The sequence below is a fragment of the Misgurnus anguillicaudatus genome, chromosome 22, assembly GCF_027580225.2.
Source record: "Misgurnus anguillicaudatus chromosome 22, ASM2758022v2, whole genome shotgun sequence".
Lineage (NCBI taxonomy): Eukaryota > Metazoa > Chordata > Actinopteri > Cypriniformes > Cobitidae > Misgurnus > Misgurnus anguillicaudatus.
The window spans coordinates 36,330,751-36,358,576 of NC_073358.2; the positions used below are offsets into that span (position 1 = coordinate 36,330,751).

Below are 27,826 nucleotides of genomic sequence, written 5' to 3' on the forward strand. Positions count from 1 at the left end.
TAAACTTGTTTGATACTGTAATATAATACAGTGGATTGAGGTCACCGACTGCATTAAGACAAGTTCACCTTCAATGCTATTTGACTTTGTGAGCAAGACAAAAAAGGGCTGATTTATGTGATGCTGTTATTATAAGGTTGTTCAAGTAATAACAGTAAATGGAATGCATTACTTTTATTTCAAAACTCAGTGTCTTTTTCATGAGTGTCACCATCTTTTTGTCCATTTAATTTGGCGGTTGGATGGGAACATCAGTCTTAACATAGAATTTTCCAACCTTTCTCCATGCCTTTTGCTTCCTAAATGTTTGTTTGTGACTCCTCTTGCCTGTATCTCCTCTCGGAGTCTGAATGTGACAGGAGGTGCTTTCTAGTGAACACGCAGAGAGAGAGAGAGAGAGAGAGAGAGAGAGAGAGAGAAATAGAATGAGAGAGAGAGAGAGAGAGAGAGAGAGAGAGAATGAGAAGCTTCATTTGACTTCCCTTCAAGCAGTGAGAGCTTCCACAGGACCATCCATCACTTAATCTCTGTGCCAGCCACTGTGCGTCTTCCTATCCATCCGCAGCACCTGTTTGAAGCCTTTTATACTAAATAGAGGCGATCCCTGCTGCTCACTATATCTATATAAAAACAATAAGTAGAATTTACTTCATTTTTATTTCGCACGTTTTTGGAAATTAAGTAAAACTACTTAACAAAGTTAAGTTTAATTACACTGTAAAAATATGTGATGTTTATTTTTAGTAACATTATTATACATTTTAAAGGGGCCATGTAACAAGACTTTTTAAGATGTCAAATAAATCTTTGTTGTCCCCAGAGCACATATGTGAAGTTTTAGCTCAAAATAGCATATAAATAATTGATTATAACATGTTAAAATTGCCACTTTGTAGGGGTGTGCAAAAATGTGCCGTTTTGGGTGTTCTTTTGAAATGCAAATGAGCGGATGAAGTGCAAACACTGATCATCACCATGATGGTGGTTTGTTGAAATTGAAACTTAATTGTGCTGTGAAGTATTTTCTCTGTCTCTCCCTCTCTGCACTAAATGGCAGTGCTGTGGTTGGATAGTGCAGATTAAGGGGCGGTATTATGATAATAAGAGCTCCTTATGACATCATAAGGAGAGCCAAATTCAAATGACCTATTTTTTCACATGCTTGCAGAGAATGGTTTGCCAAAGCTAAGTTACTGGGTCTTTTTCACATTTTCTAGGTTGATAGAAGCACTGGGGACCCACTCATAGCACTTAAACATGGAAAAAGTCAGATTTTCATGCCATGGCCCCTTTAAGTACTTGTAAAGGTACTTCTTTAATGGAACCTTAATGATTTAATCATGTAAAAGTTTCTCTTTGCTTTACATAGTTATTATTATATATCACATTATGATGAGCAAGTAAGAAGAGACTGGCCTACTGGCAGGCATTAGCACAATTATTGTTCATTGAGTGAATTAAAACACAAGATAAATGAACATTAAATACTAACAAGTTTTTATTTAAAAACAGACCTGAATACACAAAATAGCATTTAATTTCAATTTTTCCTAATGCAGTCCCATGCAAAGCATGCTGGGAACTAGAAGTCCACTGCCTGTAGTTAGTTATGTCTACCAAAATTATTCATGTAGTTTCAACACCCAAATTATTAAGTTAATTTCTTTCTTACCCATTTAAGTTGATTATACATGATAAAATGAAGTAGAATTTACTCAACAATGTGTTCATTTAGACTTACTTGATTTTTTATGTTATATTTAAAGGCACACCACTGAACTTTTTGCCAATAGGGGGCGCTAGATATGTATTTTTCACGTCTACTCCCCTAGAGGCCAAAAGCGCTGCAGCACTGTCGCAAAGGAAAAGAAGACAACTCTTTAGGTCACAAAGTCCGCGGTGTACCTTCCAGCATGTCATATGAATATAATTTCATGGGTATTATTTTTTTCAAACGCCAAAATATCACGCAGCTCATGTTTACAAGCCAGTTGTAATGGTGGTCGCTTGGTTAAAGTTTATATTAAAAATTGCCTTAAAAAGGAATCGAACCCGGGTCGCCGGTGTTACGCGAGCGAACGCTGGCCCAATATTGATCCTCGTCATTCCTTTTATTCTGTCACTTTCCCGTTTTCTCTTTCTGGTCTCTTCTGACAAAACCTTGGGTTTCTTTTTCTTAGTTGCTGCTTCGGCCATGACAAAACATCAGGAAAATAAATAGTACGCTCTCACATCCGAATTTGAGGAAGTGGAGGAAGTGACATATGCCGTAAAGCAGTCGAATTTTGTAGTTCTTTTTATGCTCGGGTTACTACCCAAAACCCCAAGTTTAAAAGTACAAGTAAAAGCGATACAGACCCCGTCGGGCTACGGTAGACAAGTCATTAAACCTATCTTAAGTCGATGTACCATCACAAGGGTCTTGAAAATATATTATGAAGGTTGAAAAACTACAAAGTGTCACTTTAACTGGTTAAAAATTTGGTAAAAAAAAACCTTTACTGTAAATAAAGTTTACTCACATAATCACGTTTTACAGTTTACTACTAATTAATTTGTACTTTTGCCATTTCTATGTAAGGAGTGCCATTGCAAAACCCTCTTAAGTGCATCTGACATGTTTGCAAAATCACTAAGATGCAACTAGAAACATTGCAAATGTTAAAATCAGAATCATCAATTCTGGCATGGCATTTAGCGAATTATAAACAGTACTTTTTAATTTAATTATCTCATTTTCGATGGTGGTGGCATTTAGCTGCTTTTGCATCCGAGCTTTTCATATATATAAAACAAGTTTCATTTTGTTTTAATAGCATCAACATTTTTAAATTCTATTTCGTCTTATGTTTTAAAAACGCTCATATAGGCTTTTGATGTTGTTTCCCTCTTAGAGCCCCACAGCCTGTTCTGAGGTCAGCTATGTTTAATACCCTTCAAAGAGAAGCAAGTGGTTTGAAGTGAAGTAAAGCTTTTTAAGGAGCTGAGTGATTTCATTGGCAAAACACTTGTAAGTGAACTGATATGTGTTCATCGACCTGGCTGGAGCTCTTGCGGTATGGGCAGCAGCAGCATGGGTTACTCTTGTTGTGAAAAGCATGCTGGTGCCTCTTCTCCTTAAAGGCACTTTAGACATGTTTATTTTTAAAGCTCTCCTGACAGCTTCTTGCCTCACCAACCAGGGCTGGCATGTAACAGATCTGACATACATGCCGCTGTGGAATTCTCTGACTCGAGTATAATGCGGCTGTACATGCAAGTCGCAACTCCGACACACAAACTTTTCAGTCTTACACCATGTTGTTGATCTGGTTTTGGCATTCGCACTTGATTTTACATGCCAACTCTAAAAAAGCTCCAGAAAGGAGTCCATTTGACTGATGATAACACTGAGGGAACAAGCATAAGTTTGATTTCTGACTGAACTGATTCGTAAACACGCACATCAGCGGTCAGCCTCATACTCTTATATATAATTCTCCAGGTCTGAGTTGCTAAATGGTTCCCGACAGGGTGACGGGTGTTAGTGTGGCAGGCATAGCAGAGTAGTAAAGGCTACTGTGAGTTCATGTTGTTCCCATGGGTCTATAGCCATTCTCCCTGCAGTGGTCCGAGAAGCAGTGTATAAATGTCATTAAGACCCTGTCTTTCATGAGCTTCCGCATGCCTGTGGTGTCAGCTTCCCTCATTACATGCGCCGTGTTGACCTAAGCCAGGCATTTGTTACACCACGAATCAGCATTTTAAACAGCGTCAGTTGTTAATGTGGATATTTCACCATCTGCGTGATAGCCCGTGATTGCTCGCATATGTGTAGTTTATGTACATCATATTTTACATATTCAGTGTAACATGTTGATAAGTTACACTTTAATAACGTTATAATTGTTAAGTAAATGCATTAGCATACATTAACTAACAAGAACAATACTTCTGTTGCATTTGTTAAAGGAATAGTCGACTCATTTTCAATATTAAAATATGTTATTACCTTATCTAAGAATTGTTGATACATCCCTCTATCATCTGTGTGCGTGCACGTAAGCGCTGGAGCGCGCTGCGACGCTTCGATAGCATTTAGCTTAGCCCCATTCATTCAATGGTACCAATCAGAGATAAAGTTAGAAGTGACCAAACACTCGCCGCAGTAACACCCTCCCCCTCCCATTATGAGAGGGAGAAGGGGAGCGGACTTTTCAGGCGAGTCGAAGTACTCTCAAAAGTGCTATTACGCCATAAAATATAGTTCCTCTTTTAAATCCGCTTAGAAAAGCGCTACGTTTTATTTTGTACCACCAAACTTGCTCGTATAACTACTCATCTTAAATAGGAAAAACGTTGATGTGTTTGGTCACTTCTAACTTTATCTCTGATTGGTACCATTGAATGAATGGGGCTAAGCTAAATGCTATCGAAGTGTCGCAGCGCGTTCCAGCGCTTACGTGCACGCACACAGATGATAGAGGGATGTATCAACAATTCTTAGTTAAGGTGATAACATATTTTAATATTGAAAATGAGTAGACTATTCCTTAAATTTTAGTTCATGTAAGTTTTAGCATTTAGTAACACATTTATAAAATCAAAAGTTGCAACTGATATTAAAGGTCGCGTTCTTCCTGTGTTTTTGAAGCTTTGATTGTGTTTACATTGCGCAATATAACATGTGTTCATGTTTCACGTGTATTTTTCACACAATTTACTTGTCTCTATAGCGCTGCTTTCACTGTCCTAAAAAAGAGCTGATGTCTTCCTTGTTCTATGAAATTCCTCCATCAGAAATATGTAATGAGTTCTGATTGTGTAGTTTGTTTAGTATGTTGTGATTCGACAGCAGCTTAGCTAACCGGAGCCATTTGAGCTTAGCTGGCGACTGACATATTTATTTGGGTGGAGTTTAGTCAAATACTCTTTACTATGGGCTCACACCAGCCGTGTTGAGGTGTCAAATTCACGTCTACCACGTCAAGTTTGCTGCTTGAACATTTTGAGTTTACTTGCTTCATTCACGCGTGAAATTCTAGTCATCGAGACATTGACGCGGAAATTTGCGTTATGGGAGGGGCTTTTGCGACTCATGATTGGTTAACGCGGCGCGTTTTCCGGCAAAGTTCCATTTTTTTAATCTCGCATGTTTCTCGTGGCAACGCTTAATTCGTGGCATTGAGGCGGAAACATGTCTACCGCGCTAAATGGCTCATTTGTGCCACGAGACCTCAAGACATACGTCAAAGCGTCTTCACATTGACTTAACATTGAAATCACTCGCAATTGACACCATATCGCGGCTGGCGTGAACTCAGCATTAAAGGACAAGTTCGGTATTTTACAATTAAAGCCCTGTTTTCAGATTGTTTATGATGAAATAGAACGGTTTTGACTGAAATTTCAACATTTGCGGCTGCCCAGAGAATTTTTGGGTGTTTGTGTTTCAGCTCCTACCTTTACAATGCGTTTAATGGTGCACTGGAACAATCCTCTCCAAAATGCATTAAACTTTCGTTTACAAAGACGTGAAACTTATCGAGTGGTCAGGGGTGTTCAATGATATGCTCACACAAAAAGATGCGTTAAAAGATGCTTTCCAACAGGTGTTTTAGCATTCGTTGTAAACTTTTGGACCTATTTTTCCAAACGCCTCACACCCGTACATTCTTCCGCTTAGAGCTTGAATAATAGACACTCCAGCCCAGTTGGTGGCGCTAATCCGCCATTGCCAATTGCAAGAATAGAAACAAAGTTCCCGGCGCGGAGTAATACCGTACCTCACAGCACAACTAATACAAGTCAATGGAGTTGGACAAAAACTACGATAAAACCTGTTGGAATGCGTATTTTGCAGCGATTTTTGTGTGAGCATACCAGTGAACACCCCTGACCACTCGGTGAGTTTCACGTTTTTGTAAACGAAAGTTTAATGCGTTTTAGGAAGGACTGTTCCAGCGCACCACCAAACCCATTCCAAAGGTAGGAGCTGAAACACAAACACCCCAAAACCCTCCGGGCAGCCGCACATGTCGAAATTTCAGTCAAAACCATTCTATTTCATCATAAACAATCTGAAAACAGGGTTTTAAGTGTAAAATACCGAACTTGTCCTTTAAGGTACATTCACATATCTAGTTGTCATAAACAAATGAGTAACATCCACTCCAGTAACTGACGAGAGACGGATGACGTAAACTCCCCTGCTTCGTTCACATTGGTAGTCGCTCCCGAATATCGCTCATAATTTGCATAAAGTAAAAGGAACAGTATGTCAGAAATTTATATCAATTAATCATAAAATGGCCCTGTTATGTCACTAGACATTAAGAAATCATTTTAATTTCAAATACTTATATCACTGACAACAGTGGTCTGGCCAGGATATTGTCATTTAAAAAGTGGAGTTGCAGCCCTCAACTGATGTTTATGTTGTCATTTTGTGTATATGTCATTATAGTTGTGTGATTGCAGTACCAGTTTTAGCCACAAGTTTTGTGATTGCAATACCAGTTTTGGCACACAATCCTACATACTGTTCCTTTAAACATTTCTCAACTTTGGCGCGGACTGGACACGACCATCCAGCCGTCAACGGTCACTGTCGTTCGTGTCGCCGGATGCCGCCGAGCTTCCATTGAAATCAATGAGATCGTGTCGCTCTGCTACTTCTAGTCGCTTATAATGTGAATGTACCTTAAGATTGACTTCATTCAACCAGGAAGCAGGGGGCACTCCTGACCTAAAACATGGCACTGTTAACATCTTTTATATTTAGCGTGCAAGGGGACTCTGGTTTAAATGCCAACTCCGTATAATTGTTTGGTTCATGAATTAAAAAACAAAACAGCTGTAGCATTTAGATGGCCGCTATTTCGTGTTCATGGGAAAAAATCTATAAAGTAAATTTTGGGGCAAAATGAGGTTGGTGAGAATTGTTGGGTGATTCGTTTCCTAAAGAATTCATTTGTAAGTTGTAAAAGGAATTTCTGTGGAAACAAAAGTTTTATTGAAAAGACTCAAAAATGGGCATATGAACCCCATCCCCGACAGACATACATCTGGAGCAGTGGGACTGCAGTGCCTGTGGATTAGTTGGGGGAAAGGTGCTTTGCTCAAAGACACCTCAGTTGTACCTGCCGACTATGAGAATCTAACCGGTGACCTTCTGGTTACATACCCAACTTGTTATTTAGTTTCTTGCACTCTTTCTCGTTCTGTAGGTGTATAAACTCTACACTAGTCTTTAGTCCAAAATGGGATTTTGTTTTACCCCCTTGCACCACAAGAGAAATCTACAGAGCTCTACCAAATCTTTATGCAAATGACTCTGGGCTTCTGCCAGTTTGTGCTTTATTTTTTCTCTCACTCTTTCTTTCCTCCTCTCTCCAAAGAGAAAAGCGCAGCTGACAGCTCCGGACGCTCATCTTCTTGAATTATTTTCACTGAATTCTCACTTCACCCCCGATTGTCATAATGATTAGGAAATCTCTCAATGTTTTGGGAATATGTGTATTTATATAGACTTTCTCACTGGTGTTATTATGCCTCCCTTTTGTTTATGTGGGTGATTCTCATGAAACCATTGAAACACCACGGCACTAATGATTTTAGCTTTAAAATGTGTAATATAGTAACATTAAAAAGCATCAGAATTAACACAATACTGTGTTCTACCTTGCACAATGTGTGATTTCAACAAAATAATTTATAATTGGAAATTTTATCTCATTTTCTGCTGAAATTCTCATTACCGCAATGTGTCCGGCTGTGTTTGAACATGCGTTATGTTGTAATTTAATCAAATTAACACAAAAATATTAAGAAAAAAATAAATGGATGTTTTGCTAGACTACTTTAGATGACAGAAAAAATATTTACTGAATATTCATGTATAATAATAATGAAGAAAAATTAGGAAAATGATGTGTCCATGCCTGATGTTCTCATCCTCCGCAACACTTTTTGAGAACAGTTTAAGCACACATACAGAATTTTAATAAAGTTTGATTTTGAGTGACCAAGCACATGGACCAGTTACTTCAAGATGGCTACCAGGTAAGATCATTTTTTTACAGTTAATTTGAAATATTGTCTTGTCAGAGTGCTTACATGACATTTTGATTATCATTACCGCAACAGATGCTTATTAAATCTTAATTTAATTAATAGAAGCATAATACTTTGATTTTAAATGCATGTGCAGAATCTCCAAATTATGTTCTTTCAGGTTTGTCATGTCATTTTGAAAATATGTCAGTGTTGATGTTTTCTGACTGTTGCGGTAATGAGATTTTTTAGGACAAATTTTTTAAATTATGTTACAAAAAGTGTTAAATGATAAGTAAAAGTTTTTAAATTAATGTTCCCATTTACTCCAGACTTTGTTTTTCAATGTCTGGTGGGAAAAAAGTAAATTTAAGCAATTTTTACATTTTCATGCTTGACATTTTTAAAACCAAGTTTTCGTGAGAATCACCCATGTACACAATAGAAGCTGAACCACACATTAGGGGGCGCTGTGATGCATGTGGCTGCCACATTCGGGTTGTAATTAGGTCCGAGTAGTCAAAAGGGACCCAAGTTTGAATGTGATCCACTAGGGGTGGGAGATAAACCGGTAGATATGATAAATTTGTCAACCGGTAGAGATTTTGGACTATCGTCTCTATCGAGGTTACGCGCCCACGTCACGTTGCTGTGAGCGTGGTCACGAAAAGGTAACGTTTGTACACGTATTTAAGAAGCACCACAGTTTTAAAACAAGTGATTTTAAGCCATTGAAACACAAACAACAGTGCTATATGTGCGTGCTGTTTTTCTGTGAGAGGAGCGTGTAAGTTGTGTATCCGCTGCTCATTAAGCTCATGAGCATTTTTCTTAAGAGAAAGTAAACCGCTGAAAAACAAAACACATGTGTAACAGTAGATTGGATACGGTCTTAGGGTGTTTTCACACCTAGTTCGTTTGAGCCCTCCAAACGCTCTCAGATCAGTTCAGGGTGTATATGTGAACAAACCAAGTGATCTCAGACCCCCCTAAAAGGACCCAGAAGTGAACCGAACTCAGACCACATCAGGTTCGCTTTTGGGTTCTTTTGTGGTTCGATTTCTTTTTGATATGTGAAATCAATGAGGTCACGGTCCGCTTTGCGTGTCGTTTGGACATTGTATCAAATCAACTGCTGCACAGAAAGCTGGGATCTGAGTTCTTATGAAGTTGTGATGTGAACAAGAAAAGGTCTGAGATCACTTCAGTTCTGAAGAGGACCAAAAAAAGAACTGAGTCCTCTTTTGAGTCCACTATATTGTGAACACCAAAAGGACTGAGGTCACATTCAGCTATTTTCTTTTCTGGTTCACTTTAAGTGAACTGGGTTTGGTTCTTTTAAAATGAACTATATGTGAAAACACCCTTAAAGGGGAAGTTACCTAATTTTGCTCCTGTCTGTCACTCATGTTTTTGTGAAAATCTCTCACTGCTCTTGACTAAATCACTTTTCTAACTTTTAATAAGAAATATAAAAATATACATTATTATTTAATATCCTTATTTCATGACTGACTGTTTATCTTCAGTGAGCCTGAATTTAGTTTGTTCTGTTTTATGCATGCCGAGCCGGCGCCAGACCATAACTAACAGGGGGGCACGCAATTAGCAACAATAACTTGCAAAAACAAGGCATTAAAACAACAAATACAGTGCAAGCACATACTCATACAACTGGTACAGACTGTCAGCTCATTTCCCGTATAAAGTGCGGAAGATCACAAACTGTGCGCAAAAGTTAAACTATTTTGAACTTTGAACGCAGCGTGAGCCAAGCTGCGCTCGCCCTTTGCTCAACACAACAAACCGCCCTTGCGCGGCGCAAGCCATTGAAATTAATGGGTTTCATAGCGCAGCGCACACCGAAAGCCGCTTTACCATAATTACGTCGCAATGCTGTTAACGGTCTATAGCCACACTTCACATTTAAGCATACGTAAATTAAAACAACGCTAACTTACCTTTAAAAAAGCTGAAGCCGGTGTGTACGAACATTAAACTTCCTTTAAACAGTGTCCTGTACATTTGAAAATTCCACCTTGACCTCTAATCTCCGAGTTTGAGCCAATCGGTGTTTGCATGAAGTTAGATGGGGCAGGCGGTGCTGGTTCGTTTTAAATGTTCTTATATCCATTTTACACAATCCATAAAATGCCACGAAAAAACACGTTGCTAGTATGGCTAGTATCAATATGCTAAAGACACATGAGACGCCGCAATACAACCAATCAGAGAAACTGGTCTATTTTAATTAAAGAAAACATATCAACTATATTTTCCTCATTTGATTACATTAAAGTCATGAAACATTCAATGTTTAATTTATTTTAATTATTCTTGATATATACTAAATTAAAAAAAAAAAACTGTGTAGGGGGGCACAACAACCTGTTTGGGGGGGGGCACGGCCGGCGAATGTCCCCCCTTGACGCCGGCCCTGTATGCATGTATTAGTTTTTTGTGAAATTATGAAAATTCTATGGCATAAAAAATATAAAATAACATAAAAACCTTATTCAAAGATAAAAACTTTACCGTGATACATATCATTATCATGATATAAAATGAATTCTATTGTGAAATAAAATTTTTGTCATTTTGCCCACCCCTATGATCCACGGTTGTTTTGCACGCTGTCGTTTATCTAATTCGTCTTCTGTGCACTTAGAGGACTTTGCTTGAAAAAGCAACAGGGCGATTTGCAGATTTTGCCAAGTGGTATTTCTGAATGGCCTGAGGCTGGGATTAAGCAGATTTAAAGCGCAAGTATTTGATGAACGTATATAATACGTGCTGAGAGCATTCGGTTAGTATCATTATCTTATTTTTGATGAAGGTGGTGTTTGATAAATTATGGTAACCACATAGTGACCAAGTCTGCCAAAAAGGACAACTAAAAAGCCACGAAGTTGCTTCAAATTTTTTAGGAATATATAAAAATAGCAGCATTTGAGTTCAAGAACTCTAATTAAAATAGTATTGCTGATCAAGATTGATTTTTGCTGTTCAGTGGCTGAATTTCTGGTAAAACTCATTAGCTTTAGCTGTCTTAAAACATTCTCAGTGAAGCACCGCAACCCCAAAAAAGAGCTCTTTGTTTACTCCTAGTGGTAAATTACAAATAAATAATTTATAAACGTATTTTCGAAAGTGCACAGTGTTCCTGGCTGTTAAACTCCGATCTATTTACAGTATGACAAAAGGTATTTTTATTTATTTTTCACCCTGTCTCCTTTTTCATTTTTGAATGTCAAAGGAATGTGGATCTCACAAAAAGCTTCAAGTAAACAGACCCACTGCTGGTAGGTTTGGGATAAACTCACACATGAGCTGTACGGTATTGTATGTGCTTAAATGGAAGCACATTGATTACGATACTTTCCATTAAGAAATTGCCTTATTAAAGTGTAGACAATGGTTAAAATAAAAGTGTGGTGAAGTGTCCATGTCTGCCAAAGTCTTTGATGACCACAGCAGACCACGATCGATTCATATTTATTTATTTATTTATTTTGGAAAGCAGAATTAGATGATAATATACCACAGCTCACTGGATTCGTTTTTGTAATTTGCAGCCCCGCAACATTTATCTCTTCCCTGCATTAACTTCAGCTATTTTACCCATAGGGGGCAGTTTCACTCTCTGTAACCCAGTTTGTCTTCATCTCTGAATGCTGCATGGGCTGACAGGACTGTGGTCAGCGGTCTGTTTCTGTCAGCTGTGCCATAGTTCCAATCCCAAAACAAATCAATGTGTTTCCCCGTTGTTCCCGCTGCTGTATTGTGGGAAGATGGATGGCAGGACCCTAATGATGCTGGAGCTAATGGAGAAGATACTGCAGCCATTAATATTGAGATGATTGTCTCTCTCTCTCTCCCTATGTGATCTGTTTAAAAGAGCATTAGTTTTCTTGCATTAACAGAGAAAACCAGGGACCAAAAGATTTTTTACATCTTATAAGATTTTCAAATGTGATGGACCACAAACATGAGGTCCATTTTACCGTTTGGCACCTATAGTGTGTGGTGTGTCAAAGACTGTCGCTGCGTCCCAAACCGCCTACTTCCATACTATATAGTAGGCGAAGTAGTGCTTTTTACATACTATATAGTATGGAAGTGAGCGGTTTGGGACGCAGCGAGAGTCTCGACTGTGAACACAGGAAATCTCTCAAAATCTTGTGAGACTTTAGAATAAGCATGGCAGACATCAAGGGAATAAAGAAAAGGGTGTGTGTGAAGTCGTGGAGACAGCGGGAACATGGTCTGTACAAGTTCACCTTGCATCAACTTCACTTTGGGCTGCGCCATGACTGCTTCCGTTTTCAAACATCTCGCTTTCTGATTGGATATTGTTTTGTTTCATGTAATAATCTCAAAGGGTGTGCACGTTAGTCCTCGGGGTACTCCACACACATCAGGATTTCTGATCGTAAATATTAAACATGTTTCGCGATGGAGGCGGCTCCGACGTTCTTCTGATCATGTTTGAACACTCTTAACACCTCACACCAAGGGAAAATCTGATAAGATAATCTGTAGAACCATCAAGATAATCGGGACATAGCTAGGATTGTCGGAAGGGGGGAAATTGGCCCAAAAGCAGCTTCATTTAAGTCGTGCCGTGCATACATGTGGACATGCGTGTGGCGGATGTGCCGACATAAACTGCAAGTCTGGAAAACACTGGTATGGTGTTCCTGATACATGTGACCCGTGGGGTACTATGCAATGGAAAACCCCAATATTTTATTGTAATTCAAACTGGTATGTGAGCAAGCAATAATTGGTGGATCTCCTTCAGTCTTGGTGCATACCCCCTGTTGAGGACCACAGGTGTAAACGGACTCCCTTCCTGAATTTGATCATGTTGCAATATTGCAGTATTTTTCGGCATTTACTAATTTCAGATACACTTTGTGTGTTTGTTTTTGTATGTGGTAGAAAGATAAGTAGTGTCATTTACGCAGCATGCTGGACTCTGTCGCATCCTCCAATTCATAACAAAACAACAATGTCACATTATTGCCCAACGTCCACCAGTAATGACTATAAGTGCTGTGCTGGTTTGATACTCTGCATGTACTCCCATTCACTGCTATTTAGAATTCATAAGATAACTATTGATTTATCCGCTGCCCCGGCAAATCATTTAACTTGTCAACTGCTATTAATTGCTACAATATTACAAATGAAGTTTGAAAGCAATTACCAGGCATATAAAAGCATGCAGTGACTTTAACTGAGGAAGATACTCTAACAAGGGTTGTCTTCGACTTCCTGGGCCGTGACTGTGTTCTATCATTCTCACTTATTTCATTGCAAGCGGAGGAGGAACATTAGGGCCAAATTTTTATACAGATGCCATTCCACTAATCGGAGCGTTAACACCGCAATGGAGAGGATCGGAAACCCAAAAAGGAAACGGTGGGAAGACTGTGTTCCTGGCAGGCATAGTTTGGTCTTTCTGCACTTGAGCTGCTATTACAGATCGCGTGTTGTATTTCTTCCATCTGTTTTTCTCGTTCTTGTTCTTTTTCGATAGCAGCTATTGTTTTCACACTGTATCCCTGCCACTGAATTAAAGAAGCTCTCATTAGCATTTCCAACTTGTTTCACTCCGCAAGGCGCCGTCTCGGGCCCTCCACAAATGCGGATTTGACACAGTGCATTGTTTAAATAGTCAGCGGTAATTTGCGAGACTTTGTAGATGCCACTGTCCCAATGAAGCCATTTGGATGCATAGATTTGATGAATCATTTAGTGTTTGTTTAGGTTGGTGTGAGATGTATGTGAGATTTAGGCTGTGCCCATCAACACGTGGGTTATAGCTGTTGCGAAATGGTGGCTGATTAACTTTGGGGTCAAAGGCAGGATACAAACTCTTATAGACATGGGAAATTAATATCTGCTAAGCCATACATTGCACAAATGTCTAATATATAAGAAAATTCTATGAGGGTTTGGCCTACAAAACATAATAAATTCGGTTATGGACAGAATATGCGCATTATCATCTAAATGTTTTCTCTCTTTGTCTGTGGATAACAAATGAAGAGTTTGGTTCCAAAACGCGATAAACGCCATTTAAAAAAACGAGTTACCGCCAAAATCAGTATTATATCAGGTCAGTATTAAAAAGTTAATTATTAATTTTACGCAAAATCCAGTATCTGCCGTGTTATTCTCTGATCTTTTCTCCCTTTTTTCAAAAACGCGATAAGCGCCAGTCCTCCTTTTCTGCAGAATGCAATAAATCCGCTCAACAAATCACAGCGCACCATTTCACACATTGTAAACAACAATGGCGGTGCGTTGAGTACATGGAATCCTAGTTTTCCTCATCTACTTTGTACTTTGTGATCAACAAACGAACAAAAACAAAATAATACTTTGATGGCATTGATAAACCTGTGATGGTTTTCTGTGGCGGCAAAGAAGCGTAAGCCGACTGTAAGCCGAAAAATGCTGACTGTTGCTTGTTCTCCCGACAGCAACAAGCTTCTGTCATGCTAACACATTGACCCCAGCGATCTTATAAAAAACTTTACATTATTTTACGCAAAGTCAACGAAAATCAAGCAGGACCAAAACATTTTACAGCTGATCGCTGTCAAAAAAGTTCACAGACGTTCTTAATATGACAAAGTAAGTGTTTTGATTAATGCCATCATTTTAATCAGTGTATAGTGTATACCACTAGTCAACTAAATGACTATAACATGGCAAAGATGAATGCACATTTATATATTGATTCAATAGATTTATAGCATTTTGGAAAAAAATAATCAGTTTTTATAATAAATCTTTGAAAATCAAATAATGGATTTGAACTTTTATATTATATTAACTTTGATGTTATATTAACCTAAAGATGCTATGTGAAAGTTTATAACAGAAAACAGTTTTTCATCTTGTCACTTTTGTATAGAAAACAAGTTTTACCGAAATTAGTCAGAATTAATTTCAAATACTCTTCAAAATCAAGCTGTTGAAGTTTGATGTTGAGGAATGTAAAGAACGTAGAGGAAAACAAGGATACAGTTAGATGCGGATCACTGCCACTATTAAACAATTAACATCATAATTAGCTTTAATCCTTTTGAAGGGTAATATAATTAACCTGTGAAACAAATCCCTGTTCTTTCTCTGCAAGACTGAATCACTTGTGTAAATGATAACAGTGGGCTCATGGGACGGGATGAATCTGCACAGTACTGGCATCTATTTAGTCATTCCTGTGTGAAGAGAGAACTACTGAAATCCCTTTTGCGTTTGCTTTGTGTTGTCACAGTACAGTGTTGAACTCCACAAAGCATCAGTTCTTGCCCTCTGACAGTGACCTGTGTGGCTTCATTCTGTATCACCACAGCAGTCAGTCAAGATTAACCCTCCTCACCTTTATCACCGGCTCCGAGCTTTATTTAAACCCTTGAACTCTCCCCTCAACAGTCCCACACTTTCATTTCAGAATGAAGGCAGTTCTTCAAACTTTGCAGAGTGAAAAAGTATTTTTTCTTCAGTCAAGCACATGCCTTGCACCCATACAGATACATTCTCACATTACGAAATCAAGTATGAGGTTCGCGTGCTGTATGGTCAGAAATTGTACAGTATTTCACAGTTTAGGCATGCCTGTCTTTTGAATCTTCCATCTTTCTCACTTTCTGGTTGTGTGTGTGTGAATGAAAAACATGTCCGGGTCGACTTTCATTTCAAAATCCATATTTTACTATAATTATATTTTAATAAATGCATATTTTGCAAAAGGAAAATTTAAACTTACTTAAATTATTATGTGGTGGTTTTCCAGACAGGGTTAAGATATTATAGATGATAGATATTTAGATTATATTATGTTATATTAGGACTTTTAAGTCATTTTTACAAACATACCATACAATAAACATTACTAGTGTTAATCTTGAGACAAAACAATGGCACTGATATATTTTTAGATATGTTAGTTCAAGCTAAGTAGGGATGCACCGAATTTTCGGCACCCAAAATTATTCGAACAAGTGAAAAGGCTGAATAGATTTTACCGAATAATGAGGTCTTTGATGATGATCAAATAGCAACCAGCGTTTAGCCTTAGACTTTTTTACAGCGGGGAAAGTAAGTATTTGACACAACAGCATTTTTATCAGTAAGGGGATTTCTAAGGGGGGTATTGACACAAAACTTCCACCAGATGTAGCCATCAAGCAAAATATTGAATATGAATTCATGCAAAGAAATCAGAACATTTAAGTATACAAGTTGAGTCATAATAAATAAAGTGAAATAACACAGGGAATAAGTATAGAACACATGAAGAGAACAAGGTGCAAAATGGCATAGAAAGCCAGGAGATCACCTGAAATCTGTCAGTATTGAGAGAGAAACCCTGCCCCCTATCGTACTAATTGATATCAGCTGCTTTAGTCCTAATTGATGGCCTATGACAGCTTCTCATTACAGTTTTAACAAGTCTATCTATAGCTATCTGATCAGGTGTAACGCTGACTGCTGGAATGTTAAAAATGTTTTATTGTTAAATAATGTGAATAAGTATAGTAAAAAATACATTCTGAATGTAACTTGTGCAATGGTAAAAAAATTGGCAAAATGGTTAGGAAAATGAAAAAAACAATCAGTTGTTCTGTATTCGGCCTTCGGCTGAGTTTTTCATTTTATTCGGCTTCGCCCAAGAATTTCCCTTTCGGTGCATCCCTAGTTTTAAGACATCTCAAATAAGCATTCTAGTCTGGGACTACCTCAAGCCCTTTCCAGGAAAACTATACTAAGAGTTTTTTTTGCGTTGTGGAATTATTTTCATATGTAAGCAATACACTTTTTTGATTTATAGTTTTGAACATTTTGGAGGGGATACCATCAAAATATAATTTGTGACATATCACAATGGAAAAATCTTTAAGAAAATGAAGCCTGTTTTAAGACATAGTAAATATTATTTTTTATATTACTCAGTGCTCTGGAATGCTTTTCAGAGGTTTGCTATTCCCAGTTATAAAATGGTTCGTTTCAATCCTTGATTCTGATTGCTATATCAATAGCTATGTTTTATTTATGATAAAATTATATTTTTTATTTATTTACATTAATACCATTGCTTTTCTGTCTAAAACGTCATGCAAGCACAGCCTCTTGTACTTTATTGCTTTCATATCAACCTACTGAGTCATCTTGACCTGTTTAAACAAGTTTTGGTTTATAGCTGCTAGAAAACTGTGTTTTCTCGATGAAGGTTTGCATTTCTTACTAATAAGCTAATAACATATATCAAATCGATATTTTGTGTACACTGTAAAAAATTAGCTGTAATTATGCAGCTGGTTGCCAGTAACTTACTGTAGAAGATAAAGACTAAAAATGTTTCATGTTCATTTAACTTTGAACAAACTGTTGCCAGTAAATAAAATAAATGTAAAATCTACAGTAAGTTACTGGCAACCAGCTGTAATACTGTAATTTCTACAGAAAGTTTTTACAGTGTACATATATTTACTCATGTGGCAAGGAGCCATGTACGGTAATAAGCAGGATCATTTACAGGTTCCATCCCAGAATAAATCCCGACAGGGTGATCAGGACCCTGCAAGCATTATCCATTACTTTATTGGGGATTTAATACATCATACTTCTGGTAGGTTTAGATTTACCCTTCACACCTTCTATTAGAGGGCATCTTTAAACTTGCGCACCAAACGTTTTCTTTTTAGTCAAGTGGTGTCTGGTCTACATGCATGAGCAGCTCCCATGTGTCTACCAGACTGTAACAGTCCGTGGCAGGGTTTGTGACCCCACTGTGCGCCATCTTTGTTAGTGTGGCTGTCATTTGACCAAATTTTGGTTGGACACTCAGCAATTGACTGATGCCTCATAAATGTTGCCAGGGCTCTTAAATCAGTTCAGCCCACTGGCCCATATTTCTCAACCTTCATTTCACAGTCCACAGCTTTCCTGTCTAAAACGTCATGCAAGGAGCTATGGAGGAACTGACTTAGAAGGAACCCCACTGAAATCTGTAGATCTCCTCAGGCCTTTGAGCTGAGCTGTGTGTGTGTGTCAGTGTGTCCCAGTGGAGAAGAATTCTTGAAGTATGAATTTTTATGAAGCCTTGTAGTCTTGTTGCCCAAAAACAACAGAAGAGACCACAGACTAGCAGAAGAATGTTGCTCTGTATGCAGTAAGCCTGGAGTTGTAAGCCTGTGAAACTCTGTGGACTGAGCCTCATATTTCTCCCTTTTGGCCTGTAAAAGCTTCTCATCTGATCTTTGAATAATGCAACTACATGTAACACTAAAACCAAAAGATTTTAAGCATTGCTTCTGCTTTCTCTGCATTTCAGCTAAAGTAGTCTGGCTTGCGGGTTGGGCTTTCCGCTGATCACAGAATTTTCAAAATAGTACTATTCACTGCATACAGTATGCTTGTGGATGAAGGATCACAAAAGTATCTAGAGTATCAGTCAATATGATTTCAATAGCTGCAATAATACATCTGAGATCATCTGATGTATACTGTGCCTCACTAAAGTCTGTAGAGAACTGCTGCTGATGGTGTATGTATGTATGTATGTATGTATGTATGTACGTATGTATGTACGTATTTATGTACGTATGTATGTATGTATGTATTCTTTAAAAAGATAAGTGCAGTTAAAAATTTCATTACTTTTTAAGCAAAGATGACATTTTTATTTTTAACTGGTTTTAGCTATTTTTTGTTTTGAATCCCATGCTATAGATGGTTTCATCGGATGCATGCACGTTGCCATGGTTACGCACCTGGCACGAAGGTAACTTCCAATGTGTTTGCTTATCGTTCTGGCTTGTGGCTACACTGATCTCCGGGACAAATAACTTGTGGTTCCCCATTGTATGCATTAAAGGATTCCTCCACTTTCTTAAGAAAAAAATGTATATGCACTTTTAAGCCAAAACTTCTTGTCTTCTTGTCTCGCACCGTGTGACGCACCAGTGCAACCTAATTTTTAAAAAAAGTAACGCAAGTTACTTTTCAGTTTAATTAATTTGATAAATAACATGTACTGAATTAAACTGAGCATAGTCACGAAGAATTACTCACTCTATGCGTGCATGCCTGAGTGGGAACAGTTTTGGTCAAAAACGGAGATGGACATTTTTGCAATGGAAATATGCAATTTCTGAATGAAGAACTTCTCATTCATTAAAAACACCTGCAAGGCCTGAAAGAGATCAAGCCTCAGCCAAGTAAAAAAAAGTAACGCAAAAATAACGCAAAAGTAACGTAAGTATTACTTTACATGAAAAGTTACCACGTAACGCAATTAGTTACTTAAAAGTAACTTTCCCCGATACAACAATGTCTAAACGGTCCTCTTTCTCAACACTTGTAAACAGTGTGGCGGTAATTTCGCATATGTCATGTGTGACCTTTTGACATGATGACACAATATGTGAGGTTACGCTAGCGCTTCACACGGCTAGTGCAAGATGAGAAGTTGTGGATTAAAAGTACTTTTTTTTGTCTTGCTGAAAATGACAATAGTTTTGCTAGATGAGACCCTTATGCCTCGTTTGGGATCGTTTAGAGCTCTTTGAAGCTGCGTTGAAACGGCAATTTTAAACTGCATTAAAACTGTAAACTGTTGAGGTCCAATAAAGTCCATTAAATTGAGAAAAATCATGGAATGTTTTTCTTTAAAAACTTAATTTGTCTGAACAAAGAAAGACATCAGCATTTTGAAAGACATGGGGATAAGTAAATTATCTGGATTTTTTTTAAGAAAGTGGAGCAATCCACGTTGTATACATTCATTTTAGGCGGCAGTTTTGTATACATTCATTTTGGGCGGCAGTGGCTCAGTGGTTCATGTAGGTTGTCTACTAATTGGAAGGTTGGTGGTTCAATCCCCGGCTCCACCTGACCAAGTGTCAAGGTGTCCTTGAGCAAGACACCTTACCCCAGCTGCTCCCGACGAGCTGGATGGCGCCTTGCATGGCTGACACCGCCGTCTGTGTATGAATGTGTGAGCGAATGGGTGAATGTGGGCAACTTGTAAAACGCTTTGGATGGCCATTGGTCTGTTAAAAGCGCGTTATAAATGCAGTCCATTAACCATTTTACATAGTAACATTAACTTATTGTAGTAGTTGATACGCTTTAGCTATGATTTGACCTAAGGTCATTTACTTGTTATTCATTTTGCTTGTTATAAGAAGAGACAGAGAATTTCCCACAGAAAGCATTTCCCCTTGTTGCAGTTCATTGACCAATCAGAAGCCAAGAAGTGATCCGGAGAGAGAAGTACTGCAGCTGTAGTGAGTTCTGATTCTGCTTTCACAGAAGGCAGCGCGATATAAAATGGAAACCACAAATCCATTTACGCTTCACTTAGTACCTTTCTGGCAAATTCTGGAAGGATAAATGCAGCACGGTGGATTTCCGGATTGTAATATTTCAGGTTCATGCTCTCGATCTCATCTCTTTTTAGTTCTCGTAACGGTTCACGGAAATTTGTTTTCGAATTTTTACTGCAAAGCATGAAGCCGATTTGCCCACTTGGATAGGTTGGGATAATCTACTCTAGAGGGACTCTGTTGTTATTGATTCTTTGTGGAAGTCTACCAGAAGTCAAGTTTGGGCCACAAATGCTGTTTGCTTATGTTGTTGCTGCTTAAACCGGATGTACTGCTGTCAAATACAATTTCTCTTAATCTCTAATCTGTAGTTTTTCTTCTGTGGACAGTGGAATATGTGGTTGACAGATTTTTGCATGTTCAAATAATCCAATGATCCGATAAACTTGTATGAGGTTAGCAGCACAGCAGAATCGCTTGTCCCATAGAGTGCCGAAGTCATGACGTCACTTTGTAGGCCAACCCGGAAGTTAGCGGCGCATGGGTTCCCTCGATCGAAAAGCCATTCATTTTTCCCATAGACTTTTGGAAAATCGCAAAAAATAAGATCTGTCTTCAACAAAGAGTTATGAACCTTACACGTTTTGTCTATCAAGATAATCTTTATAAGTTAAACGAAAATGTATACATTTTGAAGCCTAAATAAAGCCGTCAGATATAAAATGCTAACGGTATGCTATAATCGGACTACAGCGCACCGGTCGCGGATCAACGTCATCATCAAGCTTCCTCAAACTTTATTTAAAAAAGCACGCTCGCTCATTGTGATCTGCGCTGTTTATGGACACTTATCCACTTTTTCATGAGAAATATTGCACATTCGTTATTTCCAAAAATGTTAGAAATTTTGTTTACGCGTGATTTTTTGTTAATGTTTTATTTATTTATTAGTTTAATTATTTCGTTAGTTTATATAAACCTTAATATTATCATTGTGCCCCAAATAAACTTTAAAGATTATCTTTCACTGTATTATGTTTGATTGTATGTTTGTATACCATTTGCTAATTCGCCAGAAAAAAAACCCATCTTAGAAGCACTAGCTATTGCCGTATCAATTTCCAATCTTATGTACTTTTTCTTATACTTAGACGATAGAAAACCATAGATCGAGGAGAGAGAACCACTATAAATCTGGACATAACAGTGCAGCTTAGATGCTGGTTTACTTACCGGTATTGTAAGGGCCAGCATGAGGGACAAGGTTTATCAAGTCTCATTAAGTAAAACTATGGAGAGAGGAGTTATAATAGTGTTCTATGTATTTTTAAGATAACTATACAATCTCTGAACAAACAGAACACAGTTAAATTCCAAACATTTAATATAATAGTTATATATAATTATATATGTTAAATTTAAAGAGAATTGTCCAATAGCATCAATGCTTAAATACAATATATTATAATTAAACCATATATGTTCTCTAAATAAACAATATATACTAATTTTGTTCACATTTTCTATATTTTTTTACCTGGTAATCCACAAGCCCCAATGTGAGAGCCTGTGTAGTAAATTGTATCTCACATTACTGTGAGCTGACTGGTGTATAGTTACAATAGTATAACATTTAATTTTTGGTATTTGTTAGACAAGGGACTTACAGTGCATTCAAGCTATATATATCAGCGCGTTCTCTGGGAATTAAACAAAAGTTAACAAAATGCTCCAATCACTGATCCACAGAAACATTGCAACACGTTTTGTAGTGAACATCTTTATTTTCATAAAATAAGTAAACTTTGTCTCCGGACAAAACAAAACATGTCAAACTACAGTCTCTCCACAGTACAACAATATTTGGAAAAACTACAATTTGAAAAGACTAAATATATAACGCTATGTATATTAACTGAAAGGTAAACTTCTGAGAACGTGAGGCTAAAAGGCTAGTGACAGATTTCCTGTCATGATGACGTCTAAACTCCCCGCCAAGGATGTAGTCCCTAATAGCAACTTGTTAGCAACCACCGTTTTTAAGGCACAATAAAGTTTAAAAAAAATCACAAGCAGATTATAACTGGTGTATTTTATGTCATAGAACAAAACGTGAAAATATTTAGAGGTTTTGTTAACCACAGACCTTATTTCAGGCGATTTAGCAAAAACCCATTCAAAAAACCCATAGACTTCAGGGCGAGGGAACCCGTAGTGCTAAAATGCTACCTCACTTCCGCGTTTTAGCCTACAAAGTGACGCCATTACTTCGGCACTCTATTGACACACATAGTAAACACACATAGAGCTGCTGCACCTGGCATGTTATGTAATACACTGCCTGACCTTCCAATGCACAACTTGTTTAATTCTCCCAGACTACAGGATGTCAATGCATTGCATATGTCAGGGTAAATCAATTATGTGACACTGAAAGGTTTATTTATCAAGATCACATTGACTAGGGTTGTCTTTTAATTACAGTTTCATTCGAACTCAAAGTCTAAAGTCTTTTAATTTAGCTTGGAATTAATAAATAAGTGGAGAACTATTAATGTAATATTTATGATGTAATAACTTATTTTCATGTTCACATGCAATATAATTTATTCTGTTTCAGTCTATAAAAATATTTATTTGAATCAAATCAATTAAAAACTATAAGTACACAGACATTGTGATATTTAATTGTGTTTGAATGTTTTTACGAATACTCTGTGAGTAATTTCTGCCTTAAATAATTTTGTTTTCTGTTTTTCAGGTGCAGCTGCGCTTGTAGTGATTAAAGGTTCATTGTTGATGGTGCGGGACATTTATATGGGTGTTTATCCACACACAAAGGTATATTACATTAATTTGCACTACCAATCATATAATCGATGCGCTTAAATTTACAGTTAATAATCACAATCTTGAATGGATCTTCTTGTACATATTGTGTGTGTGTTGTTAATAAGAATAAATAGATCAATGATTTTATTAATAAGTTGATTTCTGTCATAAAATGAGTATGGTAGTCAGAAACACATGTACTACTAAGTATAAATTATATAACTTGACTACATTATATAATACAAAAATACTAGGGATGCACCGATATGGAAATTTTGGCCGATACCGATAACCGATAACTCTTTATATTTGGGGGCCTATACCCGATATATATATATATATATATATATATATATATATATATATATATATATAGGCCGATAAATATTCATATTATTTTCACAATGAAAAACGCGGACATCTTGTCTTTGCGCTAGACTAGCATACTCTTCTTAAGCTCGCAACACGTGTCATCTTCGTGCTATGTCACAGAAAGCACCAATCAATACTCCACATGGCCAGCAATGAGCAAGTGAAGTGGTTCAACAAACCAAAATAATCAATCATTTATCGGCTTTCATTTATCGGCCTAATTTTGCTATCAGACCGAACCGATAATATTAAAAATAAGCAGTTATCGGCCGATAACGATATGTCGGCCGATATATCGTGCATCCTTAAAAAATACATTATTATCTGATTGCAGTTTAGACTGATGGATATGGCACACATCTAAATGGTTTATATAAATATTAACAAAAAACTTTGTCAAGACATGAAACCAAATTATAAAGTAAAGAATCAGAATTAGTAGACTTTTACATTTATATATTTGCATTTGACAAGTGCTTTTATCCAAAGCGACATTTCAATGTATACATTTTCACTAGCATGTGTCTTTTTTGGGAGTCTAACTCGCAACCTTTTCTGCTGCTAATGCAATGCCATTTGAGACATTAGTACAAGCAACAACATGATCTCTTGCATCTGAGTTTGAAAATGTACAGTAATAAACACAAGAATTAAAGGTGGATTAGATTGACTCCATAATGTTTTATAATTTAGGTTTTCTGTCCATAATAAGTGAATAGAAAATAATCACATTACAGTAACCTTGGCTAAATTGCACTTTAAGTCTCCTTTGAGTCACACTTGTTAGGTTGTGTAACACCGCATTATACAGTAGATAACAATTTTTGTTTGCTGGGACTCTGCCTGTGAGTATAAGCTCGAGTTGCATCATGAAAGTGTGGAAATGTTCTTATTTTGCATAAATTTACTTAATTGCAATATACACTTTGAAAAAAAACCCCACCAAAACTAGGGCACTGTGTATCATTAAACTGTAAACAGGAGATCGTATCTCATACACAGAGAAAAACTAAGAGTGAGCGAGCGAGAGAGAGAGCGAGAGCGAGTGAGCGAGAGTATGTACAAAAAGTCCCTAATATCCCATGCCTGTAGCAGGGGCGTAGCTAGAATTTTATTTTGGGGGGGTCCCATCTTATATAAAAAATTCCTAGTATTTTTGTCTTGTGTTCAGTGGCAGATTTTTTTGCTTGTTTTATGCACAAAATCACTTAAAGGTTCAGTGTGTAATTTTAAGAAGGATCTTTTGACAGAAATGCAAAATAATATACAAAACTTTTTATCTACATACACCGAGGGTCCCCTTACATGGAAGTCGCCATTTTTGGCCGCAATGTTTCTACAGAAGCCTTTAACGAACAAACTTTTTTTGCTTAGTTGTCTCCGATGATGACATGTTTGTCTGGTGGTGGCTACAGTAGCTTCTCTATGTGTTTCAAAAGCGAGGGGGAGCAGTGGGCTGAGCCGTTGGTTGCAATTAACAACCTCACCACTAGATGCCGCTAAAATTTACACACTGCACCTTTAAATGTGATATTTTTGGTCTAAAAACTAGACTTATTTTCTTTCTTTCGTTTTGCTCATCAAGAAAAAGCATCTTAATTTAAGAATTTTTAGATATTTTTACTAAAAACAAGACAAAAATACTAAGAAAGTTATTTCTTAAAAATAATTTTTTCCAGTGTATTTATAGCTTAACACCTATAAATAAAACAGCTTAACACCTGTAAACATTTAAAACAACATAATATTTACTTCACCGTTTCAGCAGAACAAGAAGTACACTCAGATGATGTAGATAGCACATTTTCTCCTTCTCGCTCATCTTTCCGTGCTTTTTTGAAAAAGCGTAATATTGTACTTTGCGCACCAGCTGCCATTGTCACCGAAAATTAATGAACTCTCATGCGAAGATGACACCGTAAGTTACACACAACAACAAATGACATGAGCTAATCCAATCAAGTTTGAAAACAGCTGCATTTTACTGTGCAGCATTTTGATTTGTCAATCTATCAATCAGACTAAGAAATCAACATTTTCTTATTTATTTTAAGCAATTGGAAATCTGAGGGGGCGGACATGTAAATGAGGGGGCCAAGGCCCACCCAGTCCCCCTCGTGGCTACACCCCTGGCCTGTAGTCTTAAGTTGTTATTATGTAACTTTATTTAGGTGTATATTCTGCCCTTCAAAGGCAAAAGGAAGTAACTTCGTTTTTGGTCAAAATGACTTATTGATATTTTTGAGACATTCAAGACCTCCTTTATTATTTGCATTAGTATTTTGAGTAAATTTTATGTTTTTTCGAGAAAATAAAAATAAAGAAGAAATTAACTGACAATTGAAACCCACTATATGTCTAAACTTTAAAGTCATTTTTCTCAGTTTCACACTCTAGCGAGTTAAGGTCTTTTGCCTTTGTAGGGTAGTATTAATCTCTATTAATTAATATCTGTGTGATATGCTGTATGTTAGCTCCATGAATCCCTGACCTTGCCTGGTACATTTTTAAAGAAATTGTGTGTAATTGTGGCTGTTTTTAGTATACTTGCATACAGTACAGTTAAGTATTTACTTATGCTGTTTCGCTGAACCAACTTATTAATAATTGTAAATATCACTGATATAAACGGATTCCTGCAGTTCTGTAAAGTCTCTTTAAGTTTAGTGTTATGGATTAATGTAATGCAGAAGATGGGTTTCAAAGCATTTTATCTTATCTGGCACAAAATTGTAAAATAAACCCAGACTCTTTTTGTTTCACATCTCTGTCTAGATCATTATTTGAATCATTATTTTGCTAAACATGTATCACTGTTATTTGTAGTTGAAATTTATGAAGTGGTTGTGATGCATTGTAATTCTAAAATCAGTGCTGTTGACACGTTTTTATAAGTCCCATGACATTGCCCTTTGATTTAGCGGCGTCGGGCCACGGGTCGGGTTCGGACAGATAATTCACGTTGATGTGTCGGGTTACATCGGGTCCGGGCTTTAAAAGCCACGGGCCGGGTCGGGTCGGGTTGTAATTTTCAGGCCCGTTGAGAACTCTAGCCTGGGGGACTTGGTGTTGTTGTGTCAGTGCTGCACATTGCCACCTAGCCGCCTGGAGTGCATATTACATCGAATATCACACACTTTTGCGTCACCATATGCACGCAGACCCCCCCCCCCCAAAATGCTCGTATAAACGCGGAATAAAAAGTGATAATGCAACTCCACTTTTGATTTTCTCTTCAGAACGTTTCTGTGTAAACGTAGCCTTATATTTAAAAATCATAAAAATGAATATGTTTTACTCCCAAAACACCACAACAATAAAGAAACAAGTCTCACCTTGTTCTGAACCATATTTCTAGTTAAAATCACAAAAAACTTTCAGTTCTTTTGCCAACAAAGGCCACTATAGGTGTCAACTGTTAGCTGCATTATCTTGTCACAAATTAATAAATTACTGTCTCTGCATTGTTATTAATGCAAAAAAGTTTTGAAATTTGAAAACTACATTCTGAGATATTTCCAGTGATGTAAACAGGTAGGTTGTCAAGATTTTTAAAGATTCATAGATTTATTTGAAGAATATTATAATTATGAATATATCTAAATTCATATGTACTACTACGGGGTCAGTGACAATTAACAAAGTTACTTTCATTATACAATTTCTATCATCAGATGGCCTTGAAATATGAAAACTACATTCCCAGAGCTTTCCAACAATATATAGTATGTCAAACTTATTTCAGGTTTACAGGATATTTATAAATAAATCCGTAATAATAACACCTTGGGCCCACCTGTTGGCCGCAACATTTTAGAAAATTACTTTTACTTCAACTTTTTTGCAAAATGGTGTCGAAATATAAAAACTACATTCTTAGAGCTTTCCAAGGATATATAGTATATCATGTTATATAGTAGTTCAGCATGACAAAGCTCCAAAAAGCACATCCATTAATAAAATAATTCAAATCATATCAAGTCATATACATCTGGGATGACATGAGGGTAAATTATAAGAGAATTTTTATATTTAGGTTTACTATTTGTCTCAGTTTTGTGTTAACACGGCAATATCTTAATTCCTATTGTAGTTGCATGTGCTACTGTATAGTATTGTATGTCATATCTTCAAAAATAATGCATATTTATGACATAAGCCTGTGTTTGCACCCGTTGTAAATACTGTTGTATTACCAAGTTATGTTGTATTTCATAGATGGCTCCATTTATTATAGC

General features: G+C 37.1%; 1 protein-coding gene across 6 annotated transcripts in view; it reads left to right on the forward strand.

Moving 5' to 3' along the window:
• arvcfb (ARVCF delta catenin family member b) overlaps positions 1-27,826 on the forward strand; it is a 292,272-nt gene that overhangs the window by 47,434 nt on the left and 217,012 nt on the right. For all 6 annotated transcript variants that reach the window (XM_055199147.2, XM_055199145.2, XM_055199149.2 and 3 more), the window contains exon 2: positions 23,146-23,225. The gene's annotated coding sequence lies outside the window, so the exon portion shown is untranslated. The remainder of the gene's footprint in view (positions 1-23,145; positions 23,226-27,826) is intronic.